General features: G+C 43.8%; 1 protein-coding gene across 2 annotated transcripts in view; it reads left to right on the forward strand.

Annotated features, from left to right (window-relative positions):
- Positions 1-13,311: 13,311 nt before the first annotated feature.
- TRIM2 (tripartite motif containing 2) overlaps positions 13,312-24,687 on the forward strand; it is a 119,424-nt gene continuing 108,048 nt past the window's right edge. The window contains exon 1 of one of the 2 annotated variants that reach the window (XM_050946387.1): positions 13,312-13,330. The gene's annotated coding sequence lies outside the window, so the exon portion shown is untranslated. Of the gene's footprint in view, positions 13,331-13,843; positions 13,959-24,687 lie in introns of those variants that run through there. The other variant, XM_050946386.1, reaches the window with a different exon arrangement.

The raw sequence follows: 24,687 nt of genomic DNA on the forward strand, positions 1-24,687 counted from the left end.
TGTGTGATTCTCTAGCAACTATAATTCTATATGGCCACTTGCCGTATAGGAACTGAACTGAAACCACCAATTTATTTTACATATATCAGAAAACACTTCAGTAGTGATGGAAGTTATTACCTTCTAATCTGGTCTGATCTCGATTGGAACCAATGATCTGAAGCAGAAAGAGTCTATAGCTCATGAATGATCAACTCCCTGAACTATCTAGTCACTCCTCAAATCCCTCATAAATAATAGACATTTTGTCCGGAAAAGACCAGGTAATATATTGGCATCTGATTCTTGCACAATGTCCACAAGAGAGTGCTGCTCCTAGGAAACCAATCCTCATGTAGTGATGCAGGCTAGAATAATTAGGAGTGTAGTCCATAATACTGCAGTGGAGATGCTTCCAGTGTACTAGGCCTATATGATATGGATATATTGCTACTGCCATATTAAGATTACCAATGTATTCCTGTGGAACTGATGATTGTCCAAGAATAATTAGTAATTATTCTTTTGGGAATGCTCAATGTTTTTGTAAAGGACCAAGCTCTTATGCTTACCTTACCATTTAATGTCTTCATATTTAAATTGACGTACTATGCTATTTTCACTCATTTAAAAAAGAGCAATAGTTTAAATGACTTAGTACAGAAGGAGACTCTCTCTAGAGGTGTAGTTCTATTTACAGTCAAAAGATAGCATCAGAGGGGTAGCCGTGTTAGTCTGGATCTGTAAAAGCAGCAAAGAATTCTGTGGCACTTTATAGACTAACAGATGTTTTGGAGCATGAGCTTTCGTGGGTGAATACATGCATCTGACGAAGTGGGTATTCACCCACGAAAGCTCATGCTCCAAAATGTCTGTTAGTCTATAAGGTGCCACAGGATTCTTCGCTGCTAGTCAAAAGATAGTAATACATTTTCTATTCCAACCACGAAGGACTGGGAGAGTAGCTGAAATAAGAGTCAGTTATTTGCATTATCCAGGAAGGAGTACTGCAACAAAAGATGAAGAGTGAAATACATTAGATAAAATCACAACAATCACTGTTTTCTCATGGAATAGTTATAATCTTCTCTTGTGTGCAGTACTTTTCTTAAGATCATGATGGCCAGACTTAATTAGCACTAGTGCAGCTATTGAGCCTGCAGGTGTCAGAACGAGCGCACGTGTAGAACTTAATGAAGGGTTGAGAGAGCATGAAATGGAAATATCCTTCTCACATATCTTGCATGTTTTCAGAAATGTCTGTAACAACCAAAGCTGTAATTAGAGTGACATGTTTAATTAGACCGAAATATGCGCTGTCTACTAAAATGTGCATCTCAAATAAATTATTTTATAGCAAGGTGTGACTTAGTTCACAGCAACATGATAATTACCATATTTTATATGTGGAAGACCATTTTAAAACTCAGTTAATTAAAAAGACAAAAAAATAAGCGTGCTTGCTGTTTGGACATAGTTTTAGAACAGGCTGTTGCATGAGAAGTATGTTAACTGTGGGCTCTACTCACACCATTTCATTTTACGGGACCATAAAACAAAATTAAATGCTAGCACTAAAAGAGAGGTACTAATAATCTGCTTTGTTTGTATTTATAGTCAAGAATAGAGATTTTTATCCCATTTCATTTAGAGTGGGCCTTGTTATATCAATTACATGTGTCTGCCTGCGTAGGCATAATATTGATTTTGGAGGAACTTGAAAAATGTATTTTACATAAAGCACACAAGATGTTCTTTGAGTGAACAGAATCATTCAGGCCCTAATTAGTACCAGCTTTGTGTGGGCACAGATGTGAACATGTTAGATACTGAATTTGATCTGAGAAAGCATGAGCGCTGCTGCATTTCATATCTGCAAGGACTCTGACTGATCATTAATTCCCTATTAGTATTTAAGTGACACTGCTGTCATTGCCTCACATAGGAATGGCCCTGTGAATCTGCAGAGAGCTTAGATTCTTAGCTTCCTGTACCATGAGGGTTCCGTATTACAAATGTCCTGCACTTAGAGCACCCAATGAAATCTATGGCCTATGAGCACCAAAGACAGCCAGTTGATACTGGCTGTGAATGAGCTGATCAAAAACCAAATTGACAAGATGTGCCTCAGAGTAGGGCACAAGTGAAGAGACTATTAAAATCCATACGATTGCTAAATCTCCAGGACAGCATGACATAACCTGCCTCTAGTGCTGATATAGGTATAAGATAGCACCAACCAATTGTAACAGATTAATCCAACCAGCTGTGACCTGAGTATCCAAAAACAAGGTTGAGCATTTGGCCAATCTCTGGTTGTCCTCTCAAACAGCTCTGAGGCAGAGAGGGATTGAGCAGGCAGGGAAGGGGGCTGCTGAGTAGGCAGCACAGAGTAGGGCGAGAGGCTGCCATGCAGGAGATCCGCATCTTAGCATGCCAGTGGCGCTGCTCCTGTCTGGCTGCAGCCCTTTTCTGACCTGCACTCCCAGGAGGCCTATTGGAGCTGGGGATTTGCAAGTCCCTTGGGGCTGCTCACACTGAAGTCGAGCAGGGAGAGCAGCGAGCAACGGGAGACAGGAGGAGAGGAGCGAATGGGGGCAGGGCCTTGAAGGAAGAGGTGGAGCAGAGTCGGGGCCTTGGGGGAAGAGGTGGGGCAGGATGTGTGGTTTTCAGACATTGGAAAGTTGGCCATCTCAGGAATGGGTGGGAAACGTTGGGCCGCAAACTTCTTAGGAGTCTTCCCAGCTAGTGCTTGCTGCAGGATAGCAAAGACCTCCATAGCTCCTTGGACTGAAAGACCAGTTCCAGACAGCCACACACATTGGCTTGTCAACAGGGCTGGATTAACTATCCTGTTGGCCTTGGGCTATTAGATTTTCTGGGGCCCCTATATACAAGTCTTTTCCCTAATTTAAAACAAAATGATCACAATTATGGTATCGAGGCTATTAACGCTGTACTAAACTTGCCTTTTAATTAACATAAAGCCATTCCGTGGTTACATTTCAGTCTTAAAACATGTGGAATATTGTTAAGTTAATTCAAAATAGCCTACTTCTTTCTGGGAGGGAGTTTGGGTGCAGGAGGGGATTCTGACCTGTGGCAGGGGGTTGGAATGCAGAAGGGGATGAGAGGTGCAGGCTCCAGTTGGGAGGCGCTTACCACAGGCAGCTCCTGGCCGGTGGTGCAGCAGGGCTCAGGCAGGCTGCCTGCATGACATGGCCCCATGCTACTCCCAGAAGTGGCCGGCTGCTGGCATATCTCTGCACATCTCTGCATGCGTCACAAGCGCCACCCCCACAGCTCCCATTGGCTGGGAACTGGCCAATGAGAGCTGCGGGGATGGTGCTGGGGGCAGGTGCAGCGTGCAGAGCCACCTCCCCCCCTCCTGCCAGGGGCTGCAGAGACATGCCAGCAGCTGGCAGCTTCCGGGAGCAGTCTGGGACCACGGCATGCAGGCAGCCTGCCTGAGCCCTGCTGCACTGGAGCCCCGCTTAGCCTGGGGCCCTGGGCTGCAGCCCCTAAAGCCCCTGTGTTAATCTGGCCCTGCTTGTCAAAGATCTGTATAAACCAGTGCCTACTCTCGATGGCTAATGTACCTTCTTACCAGAACATTAGGTGGGGTGTCTGGTACAATGAACAATCCCCAGCCTCTGTCTCCTGACCCAGCCATGATCCTTCTGCCCCCACAAACCATGGAACCCTCAATGCATGCAAAGACACTTCCACCAAACTAAAGGAAGAGATGCTACTGCTTAAGTGCAAAACATACACACACACTCCTACCAATGTAATGTTATTTCTGCTTCTTTCTAGCTTCCTTGTGGGATTTTTTTGCAGGCATGACATGGCCTGGGGTTCTTAAATTGTAAATCTGCTAAAATAGCTATTTTGGACTAGTGTTCTGGAAAAGAATAGTAATGAATGTTTTGAATAAGAGCTTTCCTCATGTTCATTCCACTTGAAACCTCTTCCCTCCCAGAATATTACTTTACTCATTCTTTATTTGAGGCTGAGCCCTAGAGAGGTCTAACCAAAGCTGAATATGTTAGTCATATTGGAACCTAGTTTTCTTTGTGGACAATTTTGGTTTGTGTTTGACTTGTTTCCTTATGGTAGAGAAATAAAGACATTCAAATTTGTGGGTTCATGGCACACAAACAGGGAAGTTAGAGTATTTATGTTTTTAATCTTTCAGGATGCTTGCAACATACTACTACTTTATTTCTTAAAATCCAGAACTTTAACACATAAGAACCCAAAGCAAAGAGAAAGAGAATGCGGGCTGCTTCCTTAGGCAGAAATGTGCAACGCACCTATCTTGGGGCTGGTCCACACTGGGGGGGGGAAATCGATCTTAGATACGCAACTTCAGCTACGTGAATAACGTAGCTGAAGTCGAATATCTAAGATCGGATTACTCACCTGTCCACACCGCGCGGGATCGATGTTCGCGGCTCTCCGTGTCGATTTCGGAACTCCGTTGGGGTTGATGGAGTTCCGGAATCGATATAAGCGCGCTCGGGGATCGATATATCGCGTCTAGATTAGACGCGATATATCGATCCCCGAGCAATCAATTTTAACCCGCCGATACGGTGGGTAGTCTGGACGTGGCCTTGCTCTAGGAAGGCTCTGTGCAGACTCGGGTCACATGCTTCCCTACAGATCCCCCTACCCTGCATGCAGGACCAGAAAAGTTCCTGATAATTTAAAGTGGTAACTTATAATTTTAACACAGTTTTCACTACACCACAAAATTAAGTCCAGAGTTTGTGGAAAGTACTGTCTTGATGTCCATGGAGCCTGAAGCCATCTAATTTTACCTCAGAACTGATACAGTCAGGCAAGATCACAGCAGGTTTCCTTATGCTGCCTGAGCAATATGCCTCAGCACTGACCTGAACAGTCTTTAGAGCTAAGAGTGATTGTTTCCCATTCTGTCCTTGGCCTCCCTGCTTAAAGTACTAAAATGAGAGCTAGTTAGCGCCAGTTGTGGTAATGGCTTTGGTGATGTGTGCCAGCTTAATGTTTCATAGATGGAAGCACTGAGAAGCAGGAAGAAGAGGAAAGATGTCTCTGCCATAAGCCAGAGCAATAATCAAATCTTGGAACCAATTAATAACTTGTGTTCAAAATGAAAATACCCTTAGCAACCTGCACCTCTGCCTCTCATCTGCTTTCCCTGGTAGTAAAAAAAACAACAACAATTGTATTTCATAGTTTTGGTAGACTGTGTCCCCTGGAATTCAGGGATGGGCATGGGCTCTGTCCAGGATGCTTTCCCTGGGTGCAACTTTTGTCAAGAAATGGCAGAAAGTCAGTAGAGTAATGGCTGGATGCGTGGGGGAGGAGGGGGGTAGGAAGCATGCTGCACCCCAAAGGAGTCTTGCACAGTACTTCTAACCCCACTAAAACTAATGGGGTTGCTTGGATTTTGTGCTTCAGAAGTGCCTTGTTTATTATTCCTACCTTTCTAGATAAAACAATGAGACATGGATGAGTCTCTCTCTCTCTCTCTCTCTCTCTCTCTCTCTCTCTCTCTCTCTCTCTCTCTCTCTCTCTCTCTCTCTCTCTCTCTCTCTCGCGCGCGCACACACACACACACACACACACTCACTTTACTAGCCATAATGGTTACAGATGAATTTTATTTTTCTGCTATTAATGTTCATAGAATGTGAGATCATATAATACAATGCAGTTTGTCGCTAATATGATAGTAATAAATACAATTTAATTGTATTATCTCCATTCTGGTCTACCAAATTAGACTGAGGTCACTGGCTAACATTTTTCTTTTGATGTTATTGTAACATTCTATACCTCGGGGGAACACTCAGCACCACCATGCTCATCCTTATAATATGATTGTGTGGTATCTAATGCAAAGTTTGTCATGTCGGGTGTCTTCAGAAAGCTCATGATGCACTGAGCACTGTTTGTTATAATAATGTTATAGCAATGTTATAGGTTGTAATTTCAGGTATATAGTTATGAAGCTGCGAATGTGTCCTCATGGCTTAAAGCAAGCCCAGGCAAAAACTCTTCAGAAGCAGAGAGGCAGTTCACACCTCATTAAGGCATGTATGGAACAAACCCAGCCCAGCCTCACAGGAACAAAGGACACCGGCCAAGGCAATGACAAAGGATCTGTTGGACCCTTCCTTTGGTCAGTTTGGAACTGCAAGGAGCTAATGCTCACCTGACTCTGAAGCAGTGGGGGCAAAGCCAAGAGAGAAGAAAGGACATGATAAAAGGGAGAGACTTTGCCATGCTCTTCCTCTTTCTTCCACCTGCATCTACAGACATGACACCAAGTGACTGAAGCGCTGATGAAAGGTGAGAGCCTGGCTGAAGGGCGACCAGTCAGCCTGTGGTGAGAAGCATATAAGTTTGTAAGGTCATTGAAAGTGTTAAGATCAGCTTAGAATGCGTTTTGCTTTAATTTCATTTGACCAAATTTGACTTGTTATGCTTTGATTTATAATCACTTAAAATCTATCTTTGTAGTTAATAAATCTGTTTGTTTATTTTGCCTGAAGCAGTGCATTTGGTTTGAAGGGTGTCAGAGACTCCCCTTGGGATAACAAGCCTGGTACATATCAATTTCTTTGTTAAATTGATGAACTCATATAAGCTTGCAGTTTCCAGTGAGCGTAACTGGGCACTGCGAGACAGAGGTTCCTAGGGTTGTGTCTGGGACCAGACATATTGGCTAGTGTCATTCGGTTGCACAATCAAAGGAGCAGCTTACATGCCAGAGGCCGTGTGTGAACAGCCCAGGAGTGAGGGTTCTCACAGCAGTGCAGGCTCCCAGAGTCAAGGATTAGAGTGACCTAGCAGATCACCGATTCAGATAACACCAGAGGGGAACATCAGAGTTATGTAAAATTTTCTCTAGACTGAATTGCAGTGAGCACTGCAGATTTCTTGAAAAGCATGTGTCAGGTTATTTGCGCCAATATGCATTTCATTTCAATGGAAAGGGTCCAGAAAGTAACACTGATTAGTGACAGAATTTTGGATTCGATCATTTTATTTGATTCCTTAAGGTAAGCGAAAATAACATGTAGCGTTAGAACATTTTCAATTGAAATTGGAAATGTTTTTAAAGTCATCCAATCTTTGTGAGAAATATCTAAAGGTTTGTCAGCACAGAGAGCTAACCAAAACTGTTGGATTATAACACGGAAACTTTCTTGGGGTTTGGACTCACCACAGTTGTGGGAGGTTTGATACAATACAGAGCAGCATTGCCTTATGCTACTGTACAGAGAAATGAGAGAGCACTATTTACTAGGAAGATTGCAGATGGATTCTGCTATAGTAACTATGTGCCACAATAAACTGGGTGCCAAGTTCAGACCATTCTTGAGAACACAATCTTACAGGTGAGGTTTTTGCATAGAACTGGGGGGAGTCAGGAACTCTTCAGCTCATCTCCAGGCTCTGAACCAACTCCCACTGTGGCCTTCAGCAAGTCACTTACTCTCTTTGCCTCACCGTCCCCACCTGTAAAACAGGCACAATAATATTTAGCTATCCACATAGTTGTGGTGCAGGTTGATTTGAAGTATCATTCTATATATTGTGCTTCACATCTAGGGTATATAATATGTAATTTTATAAAATAGCCTATGTTCCTCACTCTACACAGTAGAACATCATCTTTGCATCTAAAGTGAGCCTAGAGAGTGATTATTTCATCGGGTCTATTCAAGAAATTATATTGCAAAAACCTCTGGCACATAATCTGCCCTTAATGAAGCCTGCCAGATCAGTTAACACAATTTGCGGGATGGTTTTTCTGACCTCCCAGCTGGAGCCTTGACAAAGATTTTTGTATCAAAAATAAGTAAAGAAAGAGGCAGGCCTGTAGTCACAGGGGAGAGCAGTAATTTAAAACAATAAGGTAAGCCAGGCAGAGATAGTGATATGGTCTCCAGAAAGGATTATAATGAGGCCTTTGGAAGAAAAGAGACAGTAGTATCAGAAATAGAACAAAAATCAAGTGGGCAAACACTGTTTAAAAACAGAGCTAACATGTTTGCAAAGATGCCTCGGATGAAGCTGAGAAAGGAGACAGGGCTAGAAATTTCTTCAGGAATGGATGGGTAACATTGTTCAAAAGTTTCATCCCATACCTCTCTCTATCCCTGAACAGATGCATGCGTACTATCCTGTGTTTAATACAGTTTTCATAATCATGATGACATGGGAAAGAATATAAGGAACTGAGCACAAATATGCCCAGGGGGGTGAATGTGTCCTTGTATAACTTTCAGATTCTTCTTTTCTTAGCTCAGTGGTCCCTAATGTGGTGCCCTCAGGTGCCATGGTGCCCGCCTGGGCTTTTATGTGCGCCTACCTAGTGCCCAGCAGGGGAGAGATGCCGCGGCCCCGTGCCTGCCGGGGACCAAGAACTCTGGGGCCCGGAGGCTGCGGGTGCCAGTGTTCTCTGTCCCTGGCAGGCGAGGGGCTGCGGCTTCTCTGGGGCTGCGGGCGCCGGTGTTCTCGGTCCCCTGCAGGCACGGGGCCGCGCCTTAAGCCAGAGAGAAACCACAGCCCCGTGCCTGTCGGGGACAGAGCACTCCAGGGCTGCAGGCTGCGGGCCCCGGTGTTCTCTGTCCCCAGCAGGAGCCGGGCCGCAGCTTCTCTCTGGCTTCTCTGGGGCTGCAGGCTTCATTCTATGTTAAAGTAAGAATAATAAATATATTTGGACGAGCAGTTCAACAATATTTTACTTTTTAAAAATAAATAAGATGAAAACTGTTAATGATATTTACTTTGTAAAAACTCCTTCATTTTGCTTATAGGTGGATAAAAAAGAGCAAATTCACAGGGTAAGGTGAAAGAGTAATTGCCGAATAATTTAATTAATACCTTTTACATGTAAAATTACCCTTTTTATCTTATGGATTCATATATTATGTAATATTAAATATGATGTTTTCCATATTATTTAATGTACAAATACAAAATAAGCCTTGAAAAATTGTTGGCACCCGCCACACACTTCTGAAAACACGAATGTGCTACTGTCCATAAAAAGTTTGGGGACCACTGCCTTAGCTATATTGTAGGCTGTAGGATTGCCATCATGTTGTTCAGTGAGCTGCATCAAACAAAGTTCAGGTTATTACGGCTCGATTACATATTCTCAGAGTCTGTTAACTGACAGAATAGTGTTTCAGATTTTGGGCTACCAAGAAGGATTTGGTCTCCTGGAGTGAGCAAATTCCTTGCTGGGGCGAATGAATGGCAAGTTGACAAGCCAAAGCTGCTCTATAAAATCTCTGTGTGTATTAACTTTGTCGCAAATATAAGTCCCTTTTTTCTTAGTTTAACTATCTTCTTGGTTGTCTCCTTAGCCAGGTGGCCTGCTGTCCAATCTGAATCAATCTCTAGATGGAGTTACCTAGAATAGGATTCTCTAGCTGTATAAGAAAATCTATTGATGAAAAGTGCTATATATAAGAGCTAAGTATTATTATTATTTTATTAGTCGCTTCTCCAATGTATGAAAATGGCCACTGCTTTATGACTTTGGGGCTAACCTAGCTTCTGCTACTGTCATAAACTAATATGCTAGTGGGAGATTCAGTATAATGGAACTTGGCTCCATCACATCTCTGACACTGACCCTTCCTCCTCCTTGGGCAGGGGAGAGTAAAGGGGGAGTGGAGAATCTGGTATGGGGGTAGTTATTGGGTCTTGGCCACATTTAGCATAGTGGAGCTTCCTTCTGTACTGGTGGATTGTAGAATCTGTTCCATTAGGTTTAACAGTGGGACAGTTCGTCCATAAATATCCTGCTCAAGTACTTGATAATCAGTCTGGGTAAGGTGTAGCTGCAACAGGTATCTGAATCTTCTTATTGAGGAAAACAGAAAGGAGCATAAATTCTGGCAAGTGAGGTTTAAAAATATAATTAAGAAGGCCAAACAAGAATTTTAAGAACAGCTAGCCAAAGACTCAAAAAGTAACAGCAATTTTTTTTAAAATACATCAGAAGTAAGACACTTGCTAAACAACCAGTTGGGCCATTGGACGATAGAGATGCTAATGGAACACTCAAAGGGAATAAGACAGTTGTGGAGAAACTAAATGAATTCTTTGCATCAGTCTTCACAGCTGAGGATGTGATGAAGATTCCCCAACCTGAGCCATTCTTTGTAGGTGATCAATCTGAGGAACTGTCCCAGATTGAGGTGTCATTAGAGGTGGTTTTGGAATAAATTGATAAACAGTAATAAGTCACCTGGACCAGATATTATTCACCGAAGAGTTCTGAAGGAACTCAAATGTGAAATTGCAGAACTACGAATTGTGGTATGTAACCTATCTTTAAATCAGCTTCTGTAGCAGATGACTGGAGGATAGCTAATGTGACGCCAATTTTTTTTAAAGGCTCCAGAGGTGATCCCGGCAATTACAGTCCAGTACGACTAACTTCAGTAATGGGCAAACTGGTTGAAACTATAGTAAAGAAAAGAATTGTAAGATACATAGATGAACACAATTTGTTGGGGAAGAGTCAACATGTTTTTTGTAAAGGGAAATCATGCCTCACCAATCTACTAGAATTCTCTGAGTAGGTTAACAAATATGTGAATACAGGTGATCCAGTGGATATAGTGTACTTAGAATTTCAGGAAGCCTTTGACAAGGTCCTTCACTATAGGCTCTTAAGCAAAGTAAGCTGTCCTGGGATAAGAGGGAAGGTAACTGGTTAAAAGATAGGAAACAAGGTAGGAATAAATGGTCTTTTTTCAGAATGGAGAGAGGTAAATAGTGGTGTCCGTCATGGGTCTGTACTGGGATCAGTACTGTTCAACATATTCATAAGTGATGTAGAAAAAGAGGTAAACAATAAGGTGGTAAAATTTTCAGATGATACAAAACTATTCAAGATAGTTAAGTCCAAAGCAGACTGTAGAGTTACAAAGGGACCTCACAAAATTTGGTGATTGGGCAACAAAATGGCAGATGAAATTCAATGTTGATAAATGCAAAGTAATGTACATTTGGAAACATAATCCCAACTATACATATAAAATGATGGGGTCTAAATTAGCTGTTACCACTCAAGAAAGAGATCTTGGAGTCCTTGTGGATAGTTCTCTGAAAACATCCACTCAATGTGCAGCAGCAGTCAAAAAAGCCAACACGATGTAGGGAATCATTAAGAAAGGGATAGCTAATAAGACAGAAAATATCATATTGACTCTGTATAAATCCATGCTATTCCCAGATCTTGAATACTGTTTGCAGATGTGGTCACCCCATCTAAAAAACATATATTGGTATTGTAAAAGGTACAGAAAAAGGCAACAAAAATGATTAGGGGTATGGGACAGCTTCCATATAAGGAGAGATTAATAAGACTTGGACTTTTCAGCTTGGAAAAGATATGACTAAGGGCGGATATGACAGAGCTCTATGAAATCATAACTGGTGTGGAGAAAGTAAATAAGGAAGTGTTATTTTACTCCTTCTCACAGCACAAGATCCTAGGAGTCACCAAATGAAATTAATAGGCAGTGGATTTAAAACAAACAAAAAAGTATTTCTTCACACAGTCAACTTGTGGATCTCTTTGCCAGAGGATGTTGTAAAGGCCAAAACTATAACAGGGTTCAAAAAAGAACTGGATAAATTCATGGAGTATAGGTCCATCAATGGCTATGAGCCAGGATGGGCAGGGATGGTGTCTCTAGCTTCTGTTTGCCAGAAGCTGGGCATGAGCGACAGGGGATGGATCACTTGATGATTAACTGTTCTGTTCATTCCCTCTAAAGCACTTGGCATTGGCCACTGTCGGAAGTCAGGAGACTGGACTAGATGGACCTTTGATCTGACCCAGTATGGCCATTCTTATATTCTAATCCCATGTTGTATGCAGTGTTGTTTTAGCCATGTTGGTACAAGGAGCTTAGAGAGAGAAGGCAGCTGAGGTAATATATTTTAAAGCAATATTTTTCAAACCTGTCCACGAATGATCACCCATAGAGGTGAATGTGTAGTCCAACCTTAACCATTTTCTGCTCAGACGGAAAACAAAGGTGCTAAAATGTAGGTTGTGGTAAGGTGTGTGTGATGTGACACCTGTCCACTAGAAATTAGACTGAGCACACAAAGTCATTTCAGATAGGTCACTGAACACCAATTGGTAGATTACCACTTTGTCAGTACCAATTGGGGATGGATTTTGAACTGCTGCTGTAGAAATGAAAGAATCCATAATCCCATTATCAAGCACCGAACCATCCCATCTTCCTAATACTTTGTTTTATAATCTGATCAAATCCTCTCTACCATGGATTCAGACAGGGTAAACTCCTCTGAATTTGTTGAAAAGATGAAAGAAGAGCAAACCATAATGTGTCTTCATTGTTCATGTTCCACTGGGAGCCATGCCTCACTGACTAATACAATTTCTTTCAGGCAGTTCAACACATTTTAAGGTTTTCTTTTAAATTATTTCTGAGTAGATAGTGAGGCTTTGTAATGTGATCTTTCAATTTTGAATATCACATATATGTTTTGTAGCTGGGTCTGGGTTACTAAATATGCTGTTCATGGCTGGTAATATTATAATTCACAAATTAAACAAATCTCAGCATTTTGATAATTCAGTCCTGGGTGCTATAATGAACGCTAAGGTAAACAGAAAAATAAATGTCCGCTTTTCAGTACAAAAGGCTAAACAACACGCCTCATTTAGTTCTATTTAGAAACAATTTAATCTCTGCGGGTGATGCTATGATAGTGCTTGTTAAACTGTAATTTTATTGGTGACAATGTGTTTTTTTGTGATGCTATTATTCTATATCTCACCCCCCCAACATGCTTAGCTCCAATTTTAAGATTAATAATTTCAATATAACTTTCATTTTAAAAAAGAATGATAATCTAGGCCATATACATTATGTAAGGTTACCATAGTAACAGTTTCTCTGAGGGGAAAACTGGCTGTCTGTAGTTTCCACAGAAACCACTCCCTGCTGAGAAAGGTGCCTTGAAGGGAAGGGATGAGAATATAAATGAGAGAGACAAAAAGACACACACACACAGAGCGATGTCATATGATCTCTGCAGCATCTATACACTGTAACAAAGTCAGTCATATTTTTTTTTATGTTTTTAGTTTGTAGTTTTTCATTGCAATACCAGCTTCCCTATTCTCCAATCATGAAAACTCTGATTTGCCAATCCCTCACCTCCATGGAGCTGGGTTTGTGGCCTGTGATTTGGAAATGTTCCATGCCTGCAGAGAACTGAAACTGATTACATCAGACGTTAAGGTCCAGGGCTCTAAGAATCACTGCATGGGAACATTTAAATGGTAAATGAGAGCTTTCTTTTTATTTTGTCTGAAAAATTCAACAAAGCTGGATATGGAAACATTTCCTTTTAAAATGAAGAAGGGGAGGGGAGGAGTAATTCTTTATTAATTCTGAAGAAGGTGGGTTTTGTTCTTGTTTGAGGGTAGACATGCCTTCTTAGGAAAGTGTCTGGTGAAAGGTTAGATAATAGTAAAAGACAAATGAACTTTGTTTTCAGATTTTGCTGCTTAATGTCATTGTGAAAAAGCATTGAATACTATTTCCAAAATCCTTTTCTTCAGAAGAAATAGTGCTGATTTATTTTATTTCTTCAAGGACAATAACACCATGACATTTGTTCAAGGGTTAATGTAGCCTTAACTACAGATTAACATGCTGGCTGCCTCATCTTCATCCTATCATCTCTCTGCCTCTTTATGAGGGAAAGAGGCTGACATGGTTATTAAATCTGGCAGCTGAGCTGCATGCACGTAGGAAGCAAGTAGAGCAGAGCATATAGAACATGAGTAGCTTTCAGATAGCAGCCTTCTTTTCACTGCTACCAGGCTTGAAAGGCAGGCTATAAAAAAGCTCTTTCTCTTCTTTGTGCTGGATCAGTGCACAAATATCGCAAACACAATTGCAAATGTAAGTATTCCTGGCCTGTGTGCTGCTTTCAGATTGCTAATTAAGGTTTCTAACTCCAGTGTCCTCGCTGAAAAAGCAGTGAGATGAAAGCCAAAAGCATCCCCAGTGAGAACGTTTCTCTGCAGTATTGTAATGGTTTTCAGTGAAAATGCTAGAGAGAGAAGGAGATTCTTGGTAGATTTACAGAACAAACAGGTTACAGTTGTGTTAGTTGATTTTTAGGATGTCTGTACTGCTTTGTTTGTGACGGGAAGAGGCAGAAGCCTGATAGAAATGCTATTAGATAGTATTTGAGGTAGAGAGAGAAAGATACCTCTGCATAAAGAGACTATTTGCAAGCACAAAGGAAAGGAATTTCTCCTGCCATTTTTCACCAGGAATCCTTTTTTTATTTTTATTTAAAAAAAGCAACATACAAACAAACAACATAGAATTGGACTTCTGATTAAGAAATTCTACAGTAACTTATTATAGAAGAAAATCCAAATCTCCATCATCGGGGCACTATTTAGCTTGCTTCTGAACTGATAAGAACAATGAAAATAGCAGGGTGAGCAGTGCATGTTTTTCACCAAATCTTTCACTCTATGTAGTGGGAGATGAGCTTTGTTTGCTGTAAGGCATGAATACAGAATAACGTGGTGGTTAGGAAGCAGAGGAGTTGCAGGTTTCTCAGCGCTGCAGACAGGGATTGTAAACAAGATCACAGGAGTTGGTTGGTATGTTTTGTGCTTTTTATAACGTGATCGTAGCATCAAAGATAATAGCATCTTGGTTTACAATCTCCTATATAATGCAAGCATTTTATAGTGTGGTTACAACACTGCAGTGAATTTCAGTTGATAGCTGGTGAACTCTTAATATGCTATGAATGAAATCTGGAACCAGTACAGCATACAAATTTCAGATAACTGCATCAGAAATGCCTGCCATGTCCAGTTTGTTCGAGTTGTCATGTCATGTTTATTTCTTTACTGGGTTTGTCATTTACTAGGGGCTGTCACAGTACTGTGAACCCTTTTTTGACCCATGCAAAAATTTAATTACTGCAGTTCTTTTAAACAGGTGACCAGCATGAAGTGATTATGAAGATTTGAAGTGATTATGAAGATTGTGTTTGTTTCATGTGTCACTGTATGGCAAATAAAGGGCCAAATGCATCCCTGGTGTAACTCCTGTGATGTCACTGTAGTTGCACCAAGGATGCATTTGGTTGCTTTTGCTGAAATTCAGGCACCAGTGAACATGTAGATGTCTCTCTCCATTGCAGCTACTTATATATGGTGATACACGTTCCTTCACCATTAGCTATTATGAAAATGGTCACCTTTGATTACAATTGGTAGAGTTAGGTTTCCCCAGGCAGATTGGCAGCAAGCCAACTGCTGAAACAAGTGGTGACCTCTAAGGACTGTGTCTATCAGAAAAATGTAAAAAAGATTAAAATAGCAGGCATCAAGGGTAGTGGGGCTAGGGAAAGGTTGCCAGCTGGAGATGACATTAATCTAATGGCAGCTTATTCAATAAATACTGAAAGCCAAAAATAAGTCCCTTGAATGCAGAGAAATTATCTATGACTTCCCTGAATCTATTCAAAAGTTCTTCCAAGAGAATTTGGAACAGGGCTTAAAAATCTGTGCAGGATCTTTCTGTCTGCTGTGCTTCCCTTCAGAATCCAAGGTTATTCTCTCTCTCTCTCTCTTTCACACACACACGAAAAATGGGGCGGGAGGCAGAGTAAAAAAAAAACTGTTTTCTCTTTCAGTTGTGCTTCACATTGTACCAGATTTCATCCAAAAAATTTCATCTCTGCTCTGAACTGATGGTGCCTAAACAAAGTTCAGTGGTGCACAGATATGCAGTGAAATTTGCAAATGTGTGCACTGACTTTTTAGGCATATGCTCACTGAATGTTAAACAACCCCTGCAGTTCCTGGTGCTGCATCCCAGAGACAGAGCTTCACTTTCTATTATGCACATTAATGATATTAGACTTTTTTTATTTTTAAAGCACTGGAGTCTGAACATCCTTGTGTGTGCTACAGTGTCCTACCTCTTTGCAGATAATTTTTTCCCTTGATTGAGAGAGAGAGAGAGAGAGTACATAAGCAGCCCTCCAATATAGGGGGCACTAATGGAACTAAACTGGTTTGTTTGTTTTTTCTGCAAAATACTTTGGATGGGTGTGAAACTGCCAGATTTGCTACCTTGGTATGGTATAGAAAAGGTACCTAGACTATTTGGCTGAGCTATGGGCTAACCTATTATTTTAAGGTTGGCCTCGTCCTTAGAGTACTAACGGGGAATACAGTCCACTCTTGACATTTACTATTGCAGTAGTGACATTTGTCCTGGATTTTTTGGTATTTTCCATTCTAAATGGAGGTAAAGGCTGAGGTGTAATAAATGGCAAAATATTAATTATGGTAAATCCATAAGCATCTTCATTATGCTCTGAGGTACTGAAGATGAAGAAGATCCTCTTCTCTGTAGTTTCCTTGTTTTTTTTCCCCCAGACCAGGGCCCTGCCTCCCTCCCAGTTACTCCTCCCCACAAAGAATATTACCCTTCCTATTTTCTTAGTGCGTATGGCCCTAAAACTAGAACAAACTTTGTGCCCCAAGCTGACTGAGAGACTTGAGCTTACTGTCCATTTCATCTTTACTGCCAGCATTGAATAGCTTTAGTCTCTATGTTGTTTTTCCTTTCCTCTCAGCTCTCTAGGCAACCCTCCTTCTCCCTCCTGAATCCTAGCAAGAGGAAGCAAGGTAGGCCAGGACAATTTTCCATAAATATTCTGCAGAATTTTGTAATAAATATTTTTCAGGCCTGTTTGTTCCCTCTGTGTTTCTTCTTTCCACGTAAATACTTGTGATTTGAGCTTTACTAGCGTTCATGCCAGAGATCTGATTGGAGAAATAGAATTATGCTGGGGATGCAATGCCAACATCCTCCACCATTTTGTGATTGGCCAGGTGTTTTCAGAGACCCTTCCCCCTCAACAATACTTCCAGTTATCGGGGTGCTTGGTCTCTGAGTGTTTCAAAAGCGTCTATTGGGTGTGGCTTGTTTATGAAGGTTGAGTACTGCTAGATGCCAAGTCAGGGCTTGTCTTCAATTCCTCCCTGATGCAATCAGCTTATATTTGGTCTGGTGGGTCCCTTGTGGCAAATACTTGCAAGCTGTCTTCCTTCAAGCAACTCCATTGCAAGAGTCAGCTAACTCTGAGGTACAGCAGCTTACCTCCTAGTGGCCATCCCTTCCTGTGACAAACTCTCTCTTTTAAGCTTACTTCCTCCAAGTGGAACAGGCTTGCCACAGGTGTGCCTGTTTACTGTGGGTTGAGCCCACAGGAGCTCATTAGTCTTTTTCTGATTGGGTGGGGGTTTGCGACAGTAAAGTCGAATTGGACACCATTGTGCTAGGCACTGTATAAATACAGAACAAAAAGAGAGTCACTTCTCCAAAGAGCTAACAACCTATCTTAAATACAAAATCAAAAAGTAAGTGGCAGGGTAAGAAGCAGTGAACATTTTAAATAAATCCTGTCAAATGCCACATCACAAATGTACCTTCCTCCAAGGCGAATAAATCCATGCAGTGGCTCTGGGAAATAACTTTATATAATTAAACAAATATATTATAATAGTTAAGAAACTATGCTCAGTTTGTTTATTCCTGTTTCAGGAAACCAGGATCATCGGTTAATTGGGATTATGGTCTATATTTAAAAAAAAATAGATTATTGCAATGTTACAGGGACACCTTCATCTTAATAATAGTCGTGCTTCTGTCTGAGATTTTTTTACTTTCTTTCATTACAGCACCAAAGAAATCTCTGATGGAGATTAGAGAAAATAATTTTCCTCCATTTTTTCACTTTGTCTACTTTGTGCATTTAACAGTGTAATGACTCCCACTATAGAGTACCAGCAGAGTTTGAACTCTGGATCTTTAGCACTAAAGTACAGAATTCTACCATATGAGATATTAATATAACTCCACTAACTGTCAGCAGCAGTAGGCTGTTATCCTTTATATCAGAGGTCGGCAAACTACGGCCCGCAGGACTGTCCTGCCCGGTCCTTGAGCTCCCGGCCAGGGAGGCTGGCCCCTGGCCCCTCCCCTGCTGTCCCTCCTCCCCTGCAGCCACGCTGCTGCGTGGGCAGCGCTCTGGGTGGTGGGGTTGCGTGCTCCTGCCGTGCAGAGCTGCAGCATGTCTGGCTTTGTCTGGGCAGCACGGCTACCAGACATGCTGTTCTGAGTGGCATGGTAAGGGGGCTGGGGCCGGGGGTTGGATAAGGGGCAGAGGGTCCCAGGGGGCAGTCAGGGGACAGGGAGCAAGGGGTAGTTGGATAGGGCAGAGGTTCTGGGGGGCAGTCAGGGGATGGGAATTGGATAATTGTGGGAGTCCCAGGGGACCTGTCAAGTGGTGGGGGTGTGGATAGGGGTTGGGGCAGTCAGGGGATAGGGGATGGGGTCCTGGGAGTGGTTAGGGGCAGGGGTCCCAGGAAGGGGGTGGTTAGGTCACAAGGAACAGGGGGGGTTGGATGGGTCAGGGGTTCTGAGGGGGGTAGTCGGGGGGCGGGAAGTGCGAGGGATCAGATAGGGAGCGGGGGCAGGCTGTTCGGGGAGGCACCTTCCCTACCTGGCCCTCCATACAGTTTTGCAACCCCAATGTGACCCTCAGGCCAAAAAGTTTGCCCACCTCTGCTCTATATTGACTAGCCACTGGAGGTGGACATGGCATACACTTCGCAGTTGTGTTGTAACAGCACCCTGTTTGTTATCAGGTTCACTGTTTCCCCTGTATAATTAATCAATTAGTTAATCTCAACTGTTGTCTACATGGGTCTTTCACACAGCACTGGAGGGAGGAAAATATTTTTAAATAAACAAACAGGAAAATGAGTCAATGGAGTTATTCCTGATTTAAACTGGCATTAGCAAGAGCGCCAGAATGAAACACTGACTGATGATGATCTTGAACCACTATAAAATAGATTTAGGCACATTATGCAAACCAGAAATGGAATTGGAACATTCTTTTCATTAAAAACCTTGATGAAAAATGAAGACGGTTAGAACTCAATTACAATAAGTAATGAGTTAAGCCTGATACAAAGTCCTTTAAAGTAAATGAAAGTATTTCCATTGAGTTGAATGGGCTTTGGATCAGGCCCTTATTATGGTTCCATACAGACCAGATACTCTTGTATTTGACATCACAGAACACATCGGATCTCTTCTGCTCCCAAAACAGGTTGCTTGTTAAATCCTGATAAATAATTGCTTTAATAATTGAAGTTGCATAAATGAAACTCCATTTGGCTGTTGTTGTCCTCCTGTGGCAAAAGACTGCAGAACCTATTTCATTGTTTGACAAGATGATTGTTTAAAGCAGGTTCAGAAAACTTGAAGCTCTCTCTCTCTTCTTATTTTCAAATGTGAAAGGAGACAGTAATTGTCGATGTAAGCAGAGTCAGGATAAGCTCTACCCTGACATCTGGTGGAAAGAATGTCAGAGAGTTTATTTGCATAGACACGCCTACCCTATCCCAGATTGCTGAGCGGTGGGACTGCTTGGTGACAAATGACTCACCCTCAGTTGGGTGGTACTTGCTAGACAAGGGTCATGGGTTCCAAAACCCAGTGAAGTAGAGAGGCTGGGGACAGGTATCTGTGCCTGGTGGTGCAGGCTCCTTGTGGAGCCAGAAGCACCAGTTCCACCCCCTCCTCTCTCCACTGTGGAATGTCAGAGTTGATTTTTTTATTCCCTCAAGAATCTAAATACAGGTTGCTGAGCTGAACTCACTTTGGGCTAATGGTGCACTAGCACTGGGGCTCCCCCACTAAGAGCTGAGATCACTAAGAGTTGAAATCACAAAAAAGCTGAAATGACTTAGCTGAGAGCACTGAGCATTGTGCTAGCTAGTGGGGGAGCCTGAAGATATGCTGTGGAACAGAGCAGCTGGCGGAGTGAAGCAGTTGAGGGGACGGCTGGAGCGGATCACGGGACAGCTGGTGGCAGCAGAGCGGCTGGCAGAGCGGAGTAGCTGCGGGACAGGTGGAGCGGCCCACAGAGTGAGCGGAGCCGAGCAGTTTTGCAGAGCAGCTCATGGAGCAGAGCAGCTGGTGGAGCGGAGCAGTTCCTGAGGACGGCTGGAGGAGCAGAGTGGAGCGGCTGGTGAAGCGGAGCAGTTCGTGGAGAAGGCGGAAGCAGAACCCACGGAGAGGCAGGGCAGTTGGCCCTGGACCACGTAAGGTGCCCCTTTCTACCCAGGCTGGGGGGAGGGACCTCTACAGATAGACTCTCGAACTCTGGGGTGGCATTGACCAGAGACTTTTGGGTTGTTGGACTTTGGGGTGATTGGACTTAAAACCCTAAGCGGAAAAAGGACAGTGCCAAACGTACTTGGAGGTGGGTTTTTGTTTATGGTTTGTGTTATAACCCTGTTTGTGGTGTTTCTCCAATGGGATGCCGCATTGATTCCTTCCTTTATTAAAAAGATTTTGCTACACTCAGACTCCGTGCTTGCGAGAGGGGAAGTATTGCCTCCTAGAGGCGCCCAGAGGGGTGTGGTATGTGAGTGTCCCAGGTCACTGGGTGGGGGCTCGAGCCGGTTATGCATTGTGTTACTGAAACGGAACCCCTGGATACTGAACCCGGCCCTTGTTGCTGCCAACTAGAGGGGCAGAAGGGTTACATTTTTGGGGGCTCGTCCGGGATCCCTGGGTCAGTACCCCTCGCAAGCACTTGTTGAGTGTTCCACTGTATTGGGAAATAATTATGTTTATATTTTGAGGAAACTACTGTTTGTATAATGGCTAATATGTCGGGTTTGTTGGGCCCCAGTCCTGCAGCCTCTAGCTCAGGGGCGGCAGACTCAGCCTATGACTGGGCAAAAGCACTGGGGCATATATTGGAAAAGATTGTGTTGGCCTATGCTACGTCAAACTCTTGTCGTAAGTTAAGGTTATTTGATGGGGAAGAGGAGTTTGAACTTTGGTCGGAGCATACTACTGAAATGCTGCGGGAGTGGGCCGTACCCGATGTAGAAAAGCGACGATGTCTAATAGAGAGCCTTAGTGGCCCAGCATTAGATGTAATTCGCACCCTGAAGCTCACTGACCCTGAGGTCAGTGTGAAGGACTGCCTAGAGGCCCTTGATAATACCTTTGGGAGCGTAGAGGGCCCTGAGGACAGTTACTGTAAATTCATTAATTCCCGACAGCAAAGGGGTGAGAAAATTTCAGCCTACATACAGAGGCTGGAGAGACTACTTCAGAGAGCTGTTATGAGGGGAGCAGTGACTGCTGAGCAGATGGATCAGACCAGACTGGCTCAAGTTGTAAGAGGGACTCAGTATCGGAACCCAATCCTACTTCATCTCCGACTAAGAGAACGGCAGGAACATCCCCCAAGTTACTCCCAGCTGATAAAGGAGGTCAGGGAAGAAGAAGAAAGGCAGGCAGCCAGCGAGTGGTGGGAAGCCCAAACATTGGAACGAGCCAGTACGACACCACCGCCAATGGCCAGTGTACTGATGGTGAGCACCACAGAGGAACTTGCCCAACAAATGCAGGTCCTGACAGAACGGATAGCTGAGCTGCAAAGCATCATTGACCAAGCTAAGACTTCCCGGAATAAGGAGCCTCAGACTGTGATGATAGAGAAGTCAGTATCTAGAGTCACCGTCCCACCTCGCCGAATGGGGAAAGGACACTTCTTTTGCTACCGGTGTGGTCAGGATGGGCACAGTGCTGCTAACTGCCATAAGGAAGAGAACCCCTCCTTAGTGTATGAAAAGCTGAGGATCAGTTGGGAGAGATCCAGTAGCTGCCAGAAGGTCCGGGGACAGAGACCATCTAGGCCTAGAGGATTTGAAGATTCCCCCAGAAGAGACCAACCAGCTGGGATCCCTGCAGGACTGATAGGGCCTCGAGCAGAGGTCATGGTGAGGATTGAAGGGGCGGAGTGTAAAGCTGTGCTTGACACTGGATCTCAAGTGACTATTATATTTCAGTCATTCTACCGACAGATGCTTAGGCACCTGCCCATACAGCCACTGACTGGCATTGGTCTGTGTGGCCTCAGCATGGATGAATACCCTTATCAGGGCTATGTCATAGTACACCTGGAATTCCCAGAAGAGATTGCTGGGGTAAGACAGGAGGTGGACACTGCTGCTTTAATATGCCCTGACCCCAAAGGAGCCTCTGATGTGTCTGTGCTAATAGGGACCAACTCCAGCCTCTTTAGGATACTGGCCGATTACTGCAGACAGCAAGCAGGAGACCAATATCTGAATACCTTGGTGATACACACACACTGTGCCGAGGCTTACAGAAAAATTGAGGACACGAGAAAAGTGATGCCTGATTTGCCAGTCGGAGCACTGAGGTATGCGGGCCCGGTCCCTTTAGTGGTGCCTGCCATGTCAGAAAAGGAGGTGATTGTCAGGAGTACCTGCCTACAAGGCAGTAAGGGAACATTAGCTGTGGTAGAGCAGCCAACCAAGGGAGGGCTCCCAGAAGGAGTGCTGGTTCTCAGCGGAGTCATAACCCTACCTGCTGAAGCCCAGGAGGAGGTGACGATACTGGTTGCTAATGAAACACGCCGTGATGTGTTTGTAAAACCAGGGCAGAAGATTGCAGACATTTTTGAGCCTGAAAGCGTTGTGAGACCCCAGTGTGAAGCTGAAGTTCCAATGATAGATCCTGCGAAGTTTGACTTCGGGGACTCACCGCTGTCTGAGGAGTGGAAGGATCGCCTGAGGAAGAAGCTTTGCGAGAGATCCAAGGTGTTCTCACTACATGAGTGGGACGTGGGATGTGCAAAGGGAGTGGAACACCATATCAGGCTACAAGATCCCCGACCCTTCAGGGAGAGGTCTAGGAGGATTGCCCTCTCTGAGATGGAAGACGTGCGCCATCATCTTCAAGAGCTGATCGCAAATGGTATCATCACAGAGTCACGAAGCCCCTATGCCTCACCCATTGTGGTCGTTCGTAAGAAGAGTGGAAAAATCCGGATGTGTATTGACTACCGCACCCTAAACAGGCGCACTACAGTTGATCAGTACACCATGCCTCGAGTACAAGATGCCTTGGACTGTTTGCTGGGTAGTCAGTGGTTCTCTGTGTTGGATCTTCGGAGTGGATACTACCAGATCCCTCTGGGTGAAGAAGATAAGGAGAAGACAGCCTTCATCTGCCCATTAGGGTTTTATCAGTTCGAACGCATGCCCCAAGGGATTTCTGGAGCACCTGCCACATTTCAACGTCTTATGGAAAAAGTCGTGGGAGACATGAATTTACTGCAGGTGTTAGTTTACTTGGATGACCTGATTGTGTTTGGAAGAACCCTGGAGGAACATGAAGAAAGACTTCTTAAAGTGCTCGACAGGTTGGAGGCATACGGTTTGAAGCTTTCAATTGATAAATGCCAGTTCTGCCAAACCTCAGTGAAGTATGTAGGTCACATCGTGTCCCAAGAGGGTGTGAGTACTGACCCCGATAAAATAGAAGCACTCACTACCTGGCCACGTCCCATTAACTACAGAGAACTCAAGACGTTTCTTGGATTTAGTGGTTACTACCGCAGATTTGTGAAGAACTATGCTACGATTGTAAAACCTCTGAATGATCTTACCAGGGGATACCAGTCCAACAAGAACAAATCTAAGACCCAGAATAAGCGGAGGCCTCCAAAGCCGCCTTTGCAGAGACACTATGGCCCCTTCGAACCATTTGGGCCGCGGTGGGATGAAAGATGTGAGAGAGCTTTTCGGGAAATCATTACTCGCTTAACTCATGCTCCCGTCCTAGTCTTTGCTGACCCAAGCAAACCGTTTATCCTGCATACTGATGCCAGTTTGGAGGGTCTGGGAGCAGTACTGTATCAGGAAGTGGAAGGCAAACGCAAACCGGTAGCCTTTGCCAGCCGAGGACTGTCTGACAGTGAAACTCGCTACCCCATCCACAAGCTGGAGTTCTTGGCCTTGAAATGGGCCATCACTGAGAAATTCCGAGACTACTTGTACGGTGCTCAGTTCCAGGTGTGGACAGACAACAACCCACTGACCTATGTGTTAACAAGTGCTAAATTGGATGCTACAGGCCAGAGATGGGTGGCCGCCTTGGCTAGCTATGAGTTCAGCATTCAATACCGATCAGGGAGAAGCAATGTAGATGCAGATGCCTTGTCCAGACGTCCGCAGGCACCTGATGTTGCTGTGATACCCCCGGATGGCGTGAGAGCTATTTGCAGTGTGAGTCGCCGAGAGCTGGAGGCCCATGAGAGCCTTCATGGATGTGTTGCTGAAGCTTTGGGCCTACCCCCTGAAGGCGTGCCTTCTGCTTCAGTGAACTACATTGCTTTGGACCAATCTCCCTTGCCCATGCTCAATACGGCTGACTGGCAAGAGGCCCAACTACAAGATGCTGACATTCGTGATACACTACTTGCCAAAAGAGGGGGGCGAGGCCCAGCTGAGGTTGTCCCACCTACCCCAGAGGGCAAACTACTATTGAGAGAATGGACCAAACTAAAACTGATTCAGGGAGTGCTACACCGCACGACCACAGACCCTCTACAAAAGCAACGGAATCAACTAGTGCTGCCAAAAGATTACAGAGCCCTGGCCATGAGGGCCCTGCATGATGACTTTGGACATTTAGGGATGGAGAGGACCCTGGAACTTATCCGCAGTAGATTCTATTGGCC

Source organism: Gopherus flavomarginatus, chromosome 3, assembly GCF_025201925.1.
Source record: "Gopherus flavomarginatus isolate rGopFla2 chromosome 3, rGopFla2.mat.asm, whole genome shotgun sequence".
Classification (NCBI taxonomy): Eukaryota; Metazoa; Chordata; order Testudines; family Testudinidae; genus Gopherus; species Gopherus flavomarginatus.